We start from the raw sequence: 15,642 nt of genomic DNA, 5'->3' as shown, positions 1-15,642 counted from the left end.
GGAAGCTCAGTCTATTGTGAGGGGGCCTAAATCTTGGTGAGGTTTTTGCTGGGAAGTTACCGGAGGACTAAATCTTTGTTCAACCTTTTTCAGAACATGAGGGACGGGTATAGGAGTTCAGTTAGTGCATTGTGCGTGAAGAGGAATGGAAAGCATTTACAGTGGTATTTAAAGTTCATGGAGAAGAGGGGGCAAAGGCCACCAACATTGCACAGACACCAGTTGAACTTAAAGTGAAGGCATGAACACATGCTTATCAGCGAGCCAGAGCAACTACAGGGCAGGCTTAAGTAGGGTGGAAGAAATGCAAGGAGTTTATGGAGACTGCGGCAGGGAACCCCTGCCTGTCATTACTCCTCCCAGGCAGCCCCGCCTGAGCCAATAACCCTTTTATAAAGGCACACAGAAAAAAATGGTCCCCAAACAAAGTCAGTGGTCCAGGACCACACCTACGTTCCGCTGACAGTCTGCAGCCTCTGCCGAGATCCTAAACAGGTCCTTTCCCTCAAGGAGTAAGAGATCGGTTTTCCTCCTGGTCAGCAAGCAATTAGGCTGTCCTGCTCCCCTTTTAACCGCCCCTTTGTTACCTGAAAGCAAGTCCAGGTGTGATTCCGAGAGGCGGAGTGGGCACCCAGCCACTCATTAACCCTTGCTGGCTTAGTGTGGGGTTGGTGGTGAGGTCTGACCTCACAGAAAGGTCCAGTATTAAGGGAATTTTTGAAGTATACACACTCAGTCCAACGGCCCTGTGATAAAAGAGCATAGTGTCTTTCAAGGTTGGACACAGCAACAATAAAACCTTAGTACCCAAAATGAGGGAAAACGCTGCTTGTTATCAGACCCTGGTTGGGTGTTTGGTGTATTGACAGGTATGGGATCTGGGACTACGAGGACATGGGATTGAGCAGTCAGGCTAGATTGTGATTTTGCTTTAAACTCTGTGTAACACACGTCACAAGCATCTTAGGGTAGGAATTGGGCTTCTGAGGATATGTCGACGCAGGGATAAAAGACCCATGGCACAGCCACGGCTGGCCCGGGACAGCTGACAGGCTTGTGGGGCTCAGGCTGCGGGGGCTAAAAATCGCCATGGAGACATTTGGGCTCAGGCTGGAACCCGAGCTCTGGGACCCTCCACCCTCCCAGAGTTCAGGTTCCAGCCCCAGACTGAACATCTACACAGTGATTTTTCAGCCCTGAAGCCTGGGCCCCGTGAGCCTGTCAGCTGACCCTGGCCAGCCATTAATTTTTTATCCCTGTGTAGACATACCCTGAGATTCCCTTGCTTACTCTGGGGAGGGAGCAATTTTCTGTTGGTGCATACTAGCAGCAAACATCTACCTCTTCTTCTTTCTGCATTGGCTCACATGCGCTGGCTGGTGTATTTGAGGTTGGATCCAAAGTTCCATCCTTTCTCTGCCCACCTGCGTGGTGAAGAGAGGGTCAGGCATATAGGGCTCACTTACTCTTGCATGCCCCACCCAAGATCCAGGAAGGCAACGAGGGCAGGTTTGTTTTCCCCCTTGCACCTCTACGCAGCGACAAAGACTGAAGGTCCATCAAGCTCCTAGATACCGTTATGATAGGTGCTTAAGACAGACAGGTAAGATAAATAAATAATTCTGCTGTGCCACAGCTGGAGATACAGATTTTGCTGTTTTTCCATATAGATATATATAGATGGATAGCTATAGCTTTGGAATTAAACAAAGCAAAAAAGCACACATTGCACATTGCATAGAATGTTTGCTGCATGAATCACATGAGAAACATTCAGTTACAAAGCATGAGGGGAAGAATTGGCCAGATTATTTTATATCTTGTCTTCAAATCTCTCTTAGCAAGCAAACAGGCTAGCTGGTCAAATGTGTTTGCAGAGCCAGCTGTCAAGCTGGTTGTTCTACGTTGTTTTGAATTTTCCCCGAGCATCGGGAATTTTGGGCACTGAGAGATCTGACTTTGTATTCTACTCGCAGTGGGATGACCCTGATTTTAAATGGCTATTATTAGCCATGAAATATGTATAAGAAATCTATGGCAGCTCATGCATATCTAATTAGTTTCCAATCTGATAGAATTAATGTTTGCATAGGGGAGACAGAACTATTTACAGTCATTTGAACTTGGCAACTGCACCATTTTAGCGAGTGCGTAGCTGGGAATTTCAGAGGAACTTAAGAGACCCAGATGGCCAACTTCCATTGAAAGTCAGTAACTCCTGCCTTTCAAAATCCCAGCCCAAAATAGCAAAGGGGCCAACTACAGATTGTGTTCCTCCCTCCTAAGTAAACTCTGCATTACCCTCTGCCCAATCCATTCTACCAATGACATTAGCCCTGACCTGCTGTTTATCCATCTCAGTGGCCTCTTCCATGCCACACACGGAAAGTTCAGAGGGCCACCATCTCCTCATCCTAATCTCTCCTGAAGACCCACTGCTACCATGATACCTGCACAAAACTAGGCCACCAGTAATGACAAGATCAAGGGGCAACTGAGGATAGTCCTGACATCGTCACAGAAAACGAAGCTGTATTAGTAAACGTATTGCCGTGATGTGGCAGGTCACTACCTTGACCACATACTACTTGTTGGGTGACCTTCGTCTTTGTTCTCTTTTAGTTTGTGAATTTTTTGGACTGGGAGAAGAGGAACCCTTGTTTCTTTTATGCGTATACAGTGCCTAGCACATTGTGGAAACATCTGGGAATAAATAAATGAATAATGAGAAATGAACTCTTATATTTGTCGCTGTGTTCATCTGAGATCAGAAAGTGATGAGACAGGAGTTACAACAGAATAACAATAACCAATGCCAGGATTTGGAATTTGATAGCACTTGCTGAAGATGACGGATGAATGAACAATCAGCACTGGGAAATCCCAACTCTCCATGCCATAGAATTATTATGACTGTAGAAAATTGCAGTAAAATGACTAATTTAATCTATGAAATTGTTATTAAAAGTCCTCTCTCAGAGTATTGAGATTAAATTATTATTGCCAGCAAGACAGAGTGATCAGAGTTTATTCATTCATTTTATTTATTCTCAGGTTCTTCCTTTACCATCTCAGCTCCCAGCCCCACTAAATGTATACACATTTGCATTGGCAAAGATGTAATTGACTGTTCTTCTGTAGGAACTTCCATCTTTTCCATCTGTCTGCAGGAACTGCTTATGACAGGGTCAGACACTGAAGACATGACGGAAGTGCACCCTCAAAATTGAGTGAGATGATAGAGGGTTGGGAATCCTCACAGAACAGGAATTCTGAAAGTTCATTTTGAAAAAGTCAAAGAAACATTTTTCTTTGACCATTTTGAGAGGTTTCCAAGGCTCTCCAACATAACCCAGAACCTGAGTCCTGGTCTACACCTAAAAATTTCACACCCTTTGTGTGGTAGTTCCGTCAGCCTAACCCTCTTTTTAGATGCAGCAAGGTCTATTGAAGATTCTTCCATCAACCTAGCTACCACTGTTCAGCCAAGTGGATTCACCACAGCGACGGAAAAATCTCTTCCCCTTGATCTAGGAAGCGTCTAACGTGCAGCGCTCCACTGGCACTGCTACAGTGTTGTAGCTGTGCCTCTGTAGTATAGCTTTTCCCTCAGCAGCCTGACAAGTAGGCAACAGGGCAGGGCCGAAAGCCTGGTGACAATTTCCTGATAAATATTGACATTTTCCTGCAGAAAATTTGAGTTTTGCAAAAAAAAAAAGTGAATTTTCGATTGAAAAAAATGCCCACGGAAAATTCCTAATCAGCTCTACACGTTAGGAAAAATACAGGTATTTATCAATTGTACCACAGTAGCACCTCTAGATGCCCCACCCAATATAAGGACCCCATTGTGAAAGGTGCTGTGCATCCACACAGTAAGAGACAGTCCCTGACCCAAAGATTTTAGTAATCTAAAGAGACAACTGAAAAAGGCAGGAGAAGGAAGTACTATTATCATTCCAATTTTACAGGTGGGAAACAGAGTCACAGAGCGATTATGGGACTTGCTCCTGGTAACCCAGGAAGCCTATATTACCATAAGGTATGTCCAGTTCCTATCAAAGCTAGGAAATGGACGTAACACTTCTCAGGCTCTGGCTAGTGATTTAAAAATGAGACCAAACTTTCTCTTTGAGAGTAGCAGTTTTGTAGAGTTAGAAGGCTTTCTCAAAAAAAAAGACAAATCACAGGAGTTCTATTGCAGCACTTAAAGACTGTTCAGGAAATGTAGCTGGGAGGTGTCCAGGTGAACGAGACCAAGAACGTTATCATTTGTGACTATGTAAAAATTGCACGGAGGTTTTGAGTCATCTCCAGTTACGAGATAACCACATACAGAGGGAGATAGCCAGTAATCCACCTCAACAACCTTGTGCGTAAATGTCATGTTTGACAAAGTAGTTCATGTTGAGAAACACCATCTGTAAGGAATATTAGAGACTCCGAGGAGATGTCATGCTTGATAAAGCTGGTAATGTTGATGCCCATCTGAAGTGCCAACTAATAATTCAAAGCTGGTGGGGGGGGATAAGTGCTCGAGATGAGAAAATGATGAGCTATAAGAAAACACTTGGGACCATTGCTAATGAAAATGAGCACACTGGAACTGTGTTGCATCAAAATGTTTTCAATCAAAATCCATTGTTTTGTACTTCTGTTAGGGGAATGGTGCCACTTATGCTTTACAATAATTAGCAGTTAAATTCTAACTTATTTTGTTATCCTTTCACTGTGATATTCATCCCATACTGTTGTCTTTATCACTGCAGATATTAATTTAGACCTCCCATGGAGTCCTGTCTGTGCATGAAATCTCTAATCAGTCCAGTTATTCCTCAGAAAACACACAGACCACACTTAGGATTCACCTTTCATTATAATTATACATCACAGAGGCTGTTTTGAAGCCATTTAATTCTATAACACTTGACCAAAGCCAGCAGGGGATGAATTCAACTGTACATGGTAAGTGTTGAGTGCAGGTGATGTGAGATGCTGCCCATGAGTTCTGTCATGCTGGGTAGATGGGGGGGAGAGCATTGGTTATATTGTTTGACATCAGTATGTCACAATCATAATAATTCATGTGAGATATGCCATGCCAGGTACTGTTAGAAAGGTTATAATATGCTAGTTCAGGTGATAATACTTAAGTTCATGTGTAATATGTGAAATGGAAGTTATAGATATATTTGAGATATCTGTATTTCAAATTGTGCTGCCTGGGCAACACCCCAGATAGGATGGCGGCAGGACAATAGCCTGCTTAATGGCCCATTAAGACATTCACAGATGCAAGGGGTCTAGGAAGGAACTAAAGGCATACCTGAAGAGTTACCAGGATTGGCCCATGTGACTCTGGACTCCATTTTAGTTCTTGTAATATTCCACAAGACCGCATGGCCGGGGCCAGAGGATATATAAAGCTGAGCCACAAAAACCATTTTGTCTTTGTTCCTGTCCAGCTGCAGACACACACCTACCTCTGGATCAATTCATTTTGCAACTGAACCAAAGGGCTTAGACCCATCCAGATGTTGGATGGATACCAGAGGAAATGTACAAGCCTGCAACTCCACAATTCTCCCAGAGACTTGATGTATATAGACTTACAATCATCTGTGTGTATTTGATTTGCTTTGACCCTTTAACATTTCTCTCATGGTTTGTTTCTTTTTTTTTTTTCTTTTTCTTTTTTTTTTTTTTTACAATAAACCTTTAGTTTTAGTTACTAAAGGATTGGCTGGCAGCGTGGTATTTTAGGTAAGATCCAAACTGATATTGATCTGGTACTGTGGCTGACCCCTTGGGGTCAGGGGGAGCCTTTTTGGTAAAGAGCATAGAGTTTAAATAACTGATCACTTTACTGTACCTAGTGCTGATTTGGGAGCCAGAAGCTGAAATGCAATAAAGGGGGCTGTGTGTATTTGTATACTGGCTTCTGTGGGGATTCAGAAGCGCAGTTTGTGGCTGGTTGGGAAGCCTGACTTCAGTGTCACCCACCAGTGCTGTGAGAATCTGCTCTCCGTTTGCAGCCTGCCCTGACCTTGGCATTATCAGGTGGCTACCCTGGACACAGGACAGGTCACAAGTTCCTTGTCCCCAAGACCGGTATTTCACCATCACTGTCCCAGCAAAGTTTAAAACAGCTTTGTGCCTGTTCTAAACTATGCTGGCCTGTAAGTAGCACCACATCCCTTCCCACCCATGTTTCACACCAACATGCATTCTTATGCCAGATATGTGTTGGGTGGGGATTGCCCCACACATGTCCATTTAAGACAGTTTTAAGATTGCTTTCTGTTGCTGTAGTGACACAAAGGAACTTTATCGTGAACCAGGATCTGGTCCACAGTCTTACTAGACATAGGAGTCTTATGTCAGCACTGTATCTTGTACTCCAGTCTTTCTACATAATACATAGTGCTTTATTTATAACCCTAAACACATTATTTCTGACTCGGCTGTGGTGGTTACCTGCTGGCTAATGCTCCTTATGCTGGCTTTGTTGTCTCAGTTACACATGCCCTTATAAATTCAAGAATATATTGACTTTTGAAACAAACTTCCCCCATAGTCTGGTGATGTAAACTTCACTGTGTTTATCAATGGCGTTTGCACCCAGGATAAATCTGCTCCCTTATATTTACCAGCCTAACTAGCACAATTCAGATATGGTCAGCCTACGGTTATACAGATGGATTAAATGCATGACTTGAGGACTACAAACCAGCACACAGCCATACCATCTGATTAACAGATTTTAATTTATCTTTTAGGTTTTTATCATTTTCTGTCTGTTTTCTATTCACTAATCATAGATCTATACATTTCTGCTAATAAATTAAACCCTAGCTGTATAGTGAGTTTTAATCTTTTCTTCAGTTTATTCTACTTGATATCTTGTTTGCCTGAAAAAGAAGCCTTTACAAATAAATGAATATTAATCCAAAATCTCTACCCAGGAATGAAGGCTTATTTTGGGTAGCAAATTGTAACAGAGCTAAACCCACTGGCAGCATTACAGAATATTTTGCAGTCGTTTGAGTTAAGAGGCATTGTCACCTAGCACTAAATATTATGTTAGTGTCGAGAAAAAGATACATTTCATTTTGATTGTGGCTTTTTCTTCTTAGATCATTATAGTAAGATTTTTCTTTGAGGAAAATAGAGTTCATTGAATGGGGTTTTTTAGTGTAAATTTCAGATTTTCTCTATCTACAATATCATCTGTATTTCTAAATGATAACAATTTTACTGACCTCTTGCTGTTCACTGTCCTCTAAACAAGTATTAGTTAATATAATCTTGCTTAATTTGTTACAACCAACAATAAGTCGTTGTCCCCCTGTTGCAAAGAGAGTTTTGGTTCAGAGCCTCATCCTCTACAGAGTCGTTATCTTCCAGTCTCCCTTTCTCTGGCCCACTGACTATTTAAGCACAATGGAGCAGTCATTGAGCCAGAGAAAGAGAGTGAGAGAATGACTCTGCCGTCCAGTGGCTAAGGCACCCATTGGGCAGTGGGAACCCTTGCATCCAGTCCCCGTGCTCCACCCAGTCTTTCATTACTTGGGACAACTTGAATAGGAGAGATTAAAGGAGGCCCCACATCAGAATATCCCATAACTCAGTGCATCTCTCCCGAGGGTGGGAGACCACTGTTCAAATCCTTTCTTCCCCTCTGGCCGGGTGGGAGCGGGACAGGAGAGGATTGAATCTAATCTCTCACATCCCAGGTAAGTGCTTTAACCACTGGGCTAAGGCAGCCACAACCAGCACTTCCACCTTCTCTGGCTAGATTTTGATTGGGGCCTATAGGCAGCCTCTGAGCACACTTACGGATCAGGTGCTGCTCTGACAAAAGTAGCCAAACACCTATCATTCCCAGTTTCTAAATCGCTCTGGGGCTTAGGTGGGAGAACGGCATTCAAGTGCCTAGAAGGAGGCAGCAATACACATACTCAGAGGAGGAAACCTAAGTGCTGAATGAACATTTACTCTGAAAATGCAGGCACTGAGGCCAGGTGTACACTTACCTGAAAATTTAGCAGCTGTCGCCGGGAGTTACGCAAGCTATGCAGAGTAGCTTGCATAACTCCCGTCGACTTCTTAACTTCTGTTGTGCACGGCGTCTTCCCGGTGCTGCGCCGACGGGAAATGTGTTCCCGTCGATGCAGTGCTACTCCCCTTGGGGGGTGGTTTTAGAGTCAACTTCTGGATCATTTGAGCGGGTCTTCACTGACCACTCAATCGATCCAGAAAGATCAATCTGACAGCGGCAAATTCACCACTATCAGTGTGTACATAGCCTGAGTGAGTTTAGGGGCTTTGTGCATCACAGTGGAGTGAAAACTAGGACTCGGGTGCCTAAAACAGAGACTCAGAGTCTGACTCCTTTTGTGCATCCAGGCCTAAGTACCTACTTGGGGAACAAATATTTGATTAGTGGCTCTTCAGTCTAGCAGACAAAGGTATAACAAAATCCAGTAGCTGACAGGTGAAATTAAACAAATTCAGACTGGAAATAAGTCATAAATTTTTAACAGTGAGGGTAATTAACCATTGGAACAATTTACCAAGGGTCGTGTTAGATTCTTCATCACTGACCATTTTTAAATCAAGCCTGTAGTATTAATGCATTTATTCCAGCCACTCAACATTTGCTCTTGGCTGCACGTCATTAGACAATGTATACTGAACAGCTAGGCAACAGAATACCACTTCTACAGCAGTGTTTTAGGATTTTAATCTGTCCTATCTCCTGAGCCAAAGAAACTGAACTGAAATAATATGAGACGAGACCATGTCATCCTTTAGTCCACAGTGACCTCTTTACAACAAAAAGTGGATGGCATTTTTTTTTAAACAGACAATATAAAAAGAGTTTGTTGTGGTTCAAAGAACTGTGCCATAGAGAACAAAGCTTTTATCTCGTTATTTACTATTCCTAGATAGACTGGAACACTTAAAAGTTATCAGAGACAGTTGCAGTGTTTTGGAGGTTCAAATTCAGAGGCAAAGCCTCTCCCTTATTTGAAAATATTTTGAGATACCAGCCACCACCCACTCTCTCGAATGCACTGTTGAATGGCCCCCCCATGATCGATTTATCACATCAACCATTTCTTCACAGTGATCCCCTGAAGGAAAATAAGGAAATAGGCATATCTGAGCAAGCGACATAAAGAGAATTAAAACAAAAATAATCTCCATCAAGCTACCAGCAATTTCCCAGCGGCACCAACAAGTGACAAGCCTCTTGTACCATACAATGATTAAGCTTAGAGTAAGTGGTATACCAATTGCCAGCACCTCCACTTAAAACTGTGGGCACTGGGTGTCAGAATGACATAGAACCAAAATAGTGTTAAAAACATTATTTCATACAGGTAAACTAATGAGGCAATAGGCACATGATTTGTGACCAGGGAATTTTTTTTTCTTCTATTCACTAAGTAGATCACTTCTTATGGATCCGAATCTCTTGAAAAATCTACTGCTTAAGCCTCATTTTTAACCTCTTGAGAGATCGACTACTTACAGGTTTCAGTCGCAGTTGCTGTAACATACAGGGTAAACACAGAAAGTCCTGCTACCAGTGGAGGGAATTCTCATTAAGGGAAACATCTATACGAACACTTATTCCGCGACAAGGTGGGGTGTAAATCTACCCCACACTAGCTTGCCAGGCAGTAACTCTCCATGTAGGCCTTGCTGTTGTGTAAAAAAGTTCCATAGCACACTTTGAAATGGGAATAGATGAAAGCACACTGCGGCATTGTTAGTGTGCCAAAATAGGATCCACATGGATACAGTAGAACCTCAGAGTTATGAACTGACCAATCAGCCACACACCTTATTTGGAACCGGAAATATGCAAACAGGCTGAAGCAGAGACCAAAAAAAAGAAAAAGCAAATACAGTCCAGTACGGTGTTGTAAGTAAACTACTACACAAAATAAAGGGAAAGCAGTATTTTTCTTCTGCATAGTAAAGTTTCAAAGCTATATTAAGTCAATGTTCGGGTGTAAACCATAACGTTTTGTTCAGAGTTACGAACATTTCAGAGTTATGAATGACCTCCATTTCCGAAGTGTTCGTAACTCTGAGGTTCTACTGTATTTAGTGTGTGGCAGGCTAGTGCAATGTAGACATACACCACAGCTTGTTGTGAACTAAGCGGTTGTGTAGACAACCCTAACTAGTTAATTCTCGCTGATATAACCAACATGACAGTTCAGGTTATGGAAGTTAATGAGACATAGTAAATCCCATGAGCTGAGGTTCTGTAGTTTAGTATAATAGGGCTTCATGTATTTTACAGAAACTCACATGAGGTTTATAACTATAACCCATCAGCAATTTGAAAAGTTCAGATCTGGAGCCAAGCTTCCCCAGATTTGGAGAAATCAGATCCAGAGCTATGGATCAGACCATTATAGGTGCAGGTACAATCAGAGAAGTTCGGATCCATTTCTTAACTTCTCCAAAGTTTGCGTGGGAGGGAGCAAAGCTGACTCAAAGGGTTGAATCAGACCCATTTCTACCCAAACATATAACAAAGTGAGTCAAATAACCATGAATGTTATTAGTCATAGAGTTGGTAGAAAATTTTTGAAAGGAGAGGGGTTTTTTGGGGGGGAAATTGGCCTTTTTCCAAACCAAAAATGTTCACAAGAAATTAACTATTTATTTTAAAAAAAAATCATCTCTTCAAAATAATGTGCCTATATTTTCCACATTATGTTTGTTTGGTTGGTTTTTTTTACAAAAAAAGTTATTAAAATGACTATCAAAAATCTTTGCTTATTGAAAAACTGGTAAAAATCAATAACCATTCAGATATTATTTAAAGAGAAAACTGTGAGAATTTTCAAAGGAAATATGAAAAATATGAGCATTGAATACTTCCAAACAAGCCGAATTCAAAATTTCAAGTTAGTATGTAAACATAATCAAAAAGTGTCCAATTTTTAATTTTTTAGCTCATTAAAAATGAATCCATAAAAAAATCCATCTTTTTATTTGCAAATCTTCAGTTTTTGAAAAACTGGAAAATTTATACCACAATAAACATTTTTACTTTGATCCAAAAGCCATTTTCAGACAAAAAAAATTAACCACTTATACAATTTCAGTGAGGAAGAAAGAAATGCATTCATGAAGGTGTGACAGATAATACACCGGAGACTGACCTGGGCTCTTCCAGAGTTCAAGGTATGAATTGCTAAAGCTAGGGTTGTGAGAGGTTTCTATCCTCTGTAGATTGGGAGGAGAGACCTGTAATACACACTAACTAGTAGGTTACACAGGCTCCATTCAGCATGCCATGAAATATGGGGGAGCGGGGGTGGTGAAGACAATGGGAGACGATAACTCAGTCACATACAAAATAATAGTCACTTTCACAGGCAATAAGGACATGCCCCCCAGTATATGTTCAGAGGCAGGCTGACCAGCACTGGTGTAACATCTTATGATATTGGCTACTCTGATTTAAAAGAGTAACAAACAAAGGCGCTATAATCAGAAGGTGTGGGCTGAACTGTTGAACAAACTGCACAAGAGTGCAATAAAAAGTTCCTGTTGTGGGCACCATGCTGCAATATGGCAGCAAAGCCTTCTAAGTGAAAATCTATAGCTATTGTAGCAGATTTGTTGCCAAGTACTGCAAAGTGAACAGAGAAATCCTTTCAATTGGCTTGCATGACATTATCTGCTTTATTAACTACACCATACTTTATTAACAAGCTTCCAACTATTTGTTTTCCTACTTCATGGGATGTGGGGTGGGGGAAGCAACAGCAACATTGTGCATCCAGATGTGATTCCCATCAGGCTTTTTTCTAAAGTGTCTTAATTCAGCAGCTATTTCAGCTTTACTCAGTGCTATTTATCATTCAGTTCCTCACAGGAGAAAGATGCCTTTTTCTGAGTTTATTCTCTCTCATTTTCCCAGAATAATCTCTTTGTTTAATGCTTTATGCTCAGTGTAATTTTAATGCAGCAATTTGCCTAGGGAATATAAAAGTTTCCCCTCCCCCCCACTGTAGAAATGAACAGTGATGTTTACTGTTAGGATCTATGTTAGACAAGGACTTTGACAAAGAAGGAAATATGAAATCTATGGCCCCTTTGGACACTTTGCTTTCTTAAGTAATTGAATCTTGTGTTTTTCAAGAGCAGCTCATTGTAAAGCAAACCAATGTTTTGTTTCACTTTAACCATCTTTCCTTTCCTCTGATACCCTAATCTTGCCAGTCAATTAGGAGGAGACACTGCTCCATTTGTTTGAATAAACTACTGTAAAATGTTCAATGACCTACATGATCACAATGTTCAATTTACTCCCTACAACTGAATGACAAAAGAAAGGTGACTTTTAATGACTCTAAAAGCATCAAATGAGATTAATAAACCATCAAAGGTTTGATCCCAGGAGACCTTTTACCATCACGCTTTGTTCATAGTTTCCTTTCAGAAAAGAATGTATATGAAGATGAAGCTCTGCATATGTTAATGGCTTTTTAGGTTCCTTCATGTGCATTAAGTAAAGCATAATTAGCACCTGCATATCTTCAAGGTTCTGAAAATGGTATTTGTCTCCATGGTTGTGCTATTTTTTGCCTTGATGAAAGTTGCAACCTTGGAGCCTCAAGAGGTTTTGATATAAAAATAAACATTATGCAAAGAGAAAAAAAGAGGGATTATCACAAGTAGTGACAAGAGCTGGTCTGAAAATGGGACTTTTCCCCCCCAAAATTCTGACTTTTAGGCAAAAAATAAAAACTTGAAATATTTCAGCTGAAAAAATCAGAATACTTTGATTCAGTTATTCTGCCATGGTGAATCCTAGGAATTAGAGTTCAGTCCTTCACGCTCCCATTCCCTTCTACAGGCCAGGTCCCCTGATTGGACTACATCTCACATGATACACCATGGTCTCCCCTCTTGGTGAGGGTAAGTGGTGCATAATGGAAATGCTCTTTTGGAGGAAAATTTTGATCAGCCCCTAGTAATGACATATAAATTAGCTCACTGAAATAGAGATCAGCAGTATGGGCCTCCCAGCTGTACTTTAACTCACGTTACTACCGCTGCAGTCCACCCTGTTGCAGGCGATAAGATTTCCATGCCTCGTGTTTAAAGAACAAATCTGAATTGTGATAGCAGCTTGTGAGTTTTCTTAATGCATTTATTTTCTAACTTTCCTTTTCATTCCTCACTGGAGGAGTCAGAATTTCAGAGCTGATGGCTGAATGACCATCGAATCCAAGAAGGTATCTGAACGGCTTTCTGAACTGGAAAATTTTCATCATCCAGGCTTTGCTTTAAACCAACAGTATTAGAAAGTGTGTGCACAGTTTTGAGTTCTGTTGTTGTGATGTGTTTCCTTGGGTCAAGGACAGCTGTTGAGAGATAGAGACAGCTTTGGTGTACTTCCATGTCTCACCTTATACCAACCATGGTTTGACATCATCTCCAGAAAGAAAGGGGAAAACTATTAGCTAGTAGTGAATTTTGACATGGGAGGTGGGGGGCGATGGTTATTTTATGCAGCCAAAAGTGAAGGTGATAAACTGATATGTTCTCTTTGGAGGACTAAATTGTGACCTCAGAACTGTGGTATGCAAATACACTAACATGGAGGATGAAGACAGAAGATGACAGGAAGGGGTGAATAACCCCATATATTCCTCTAAGCTGCTCTTAAATCAGCTCTGTAACTTCCTTGATGCTGCTGGATTCCCAAATGCCTTCCATAAAGCCTCTGGCTAGCTAGAAGAAGGCTCAATTACTATCCCGTTGAAGGAGATCCACACAGTCACCAACTCCAGGTTCAGTTACTGCAATGCATTGTACCTGGAGATGAAAATGCCATGGAGACATCCAGATGGTCCAACACATAAAGGTCCATCTTCTAAACAAGACAGTTCAATGACAGCAAATCACACTGGAGCTTCATATGCTGCACGGACTCCATATTCACAAAAAGGGCCAAATGTAAACCTTGATGTTCCAGTTTTTCTATTGTCTGGGTTCTGTTTATTTCTTGGACTGCCCCCTCTCTGTAGGACAATGCCCACTCACAACAGGAATAGGAGAGCATGCATATATGTACTTGGCAGCTGGCCTGTGACGCTGGAATTCCCTTCCACTGGACATCAGTGTGACAGTGGATCTCACTACTATCCAAGCAAGATGGAAAACCCATCTCCCTGAAGTAACCTTAAAAAAATTGAAATGGAATCACATACCCCAATGGCATTTATTAATAGGGGGCGGGAGCACCTGGCCTTTCTGCCTGTTTTGTACTTATATAAATCTGTTTGCACTCAGATACCACAACGGTGCATTATATAACCCCACATTAGATAAATATATAGAAGAGGAGAGGCACAGGAAGAACCAGTCAGGAAGTGGAGCCAACTGAAATCACAATTTCACCAAGCTGAGGATTTTTTTCAACAGACCAGTTCTTTTTACTGACTAGAATATTGCTGCTTCCTGATTTCTCCAGTGATAGCTGCTGTTCACTAAGCCTAGAAGGAGGCTACTTTTTGGTTAACGTGGTAATGCTGCTGCCTACAGACCACAAGAGACATAGCTCAGGACACACAAATGTAACCTATAGGTGGTGGAACTCTAAGCAATGTCTATCTCCCCGATCTAGCTCACTAGCCGGGCAGGCAAAAGACCAGTGTCTCTGATAATATAATGACCATAATACATGTGAGTCAACCACTGAACAAGTCAGACAAGAGGGCTAGGCTAAGTAGAAGGGGGAAAATGGCTTTTTCAATGCAAGGGCCTCAGTATTTAGCAAAAACAGGGTATGAAATACAGGAAATGTATTAAGGTTTAACATAGCATCTTTCTAACATATAGTTTTCCACGTGTGGCTGAAAGTGAGGGCTAATGTCCGTAATGGATTAAAATGGCAGTGCCTGGTAATTGTACAAAACCTGTTCTTACTAGAAATATATGTTTTAAACAGGGTTGGTTTCGGTGGTTGTGTGATCTGGGGTGGGCGGGGGGGTGGTGGTGGTGATGGAGCGGGAAATCCAAACATATCCTCTGTTAATATTAGAGTTGCACCCAAAAGCCTCAGTCAGGACTGGGAAATGACTGAATTCTGGGTCTGTAGTGGCAATGAATTCTGCAGATTAAATAATAGGCTGCTTAAAAATAAATTCCTTGTATTGGTTTCAAATGTGTTGCCTTTCAGTTCCATTGTCAGCTCTTGCATTATGAGAAAGGATAAGCAGGAGTGATTAAAATAATGAATGTTATAGAAATAGACATCTTATCTCCTCTTTTATATTGCATATAGGGTCGGAGCAGTGTTTCAGTCCATTCACATCACTGAAAATCTGGGCCATTTCTCTCTCGCGCGGCTGGTTTTTAATCCTTTCATTTTAAAAGCATTCTATTCACCAATTTTGATGAGGACAATTCCATTCAAAGCCTATAAATAACATACTATTTATTGATATAATTGATATATCACTATAATTCCATGGAAGAAATATACCTTGCTTCTTGAATGCTAATCAATGACTCGTTAGCTTGAACATGTCAGCCAAGTAATACTCTCTGAAGGCCATGTAAACTAATGACCGAAATTAGAGGCTATATTAC

Source organism: Emydura macquarii, unplaced genomic scaffold (genome assembly GCF_026122565.2).
Source record: "Emydura macquarii macquarii isolate MOO-44397 ecotype Brisbane River unplaced genomic scaffold, CSIRO-AGI_Emac_v2 contig_2988, whole genome shotgun sequence".
Taxonomy (NCBI): Eukaryota; Metazoa; Chordata; order Testudines; family Chelidae; genus Emydura; species Emydura macquarii.
The sequence above is the reverse complement of the archived record's forward strand: the minus strand, read 5'-3'. Positions refer to the sequence as shown.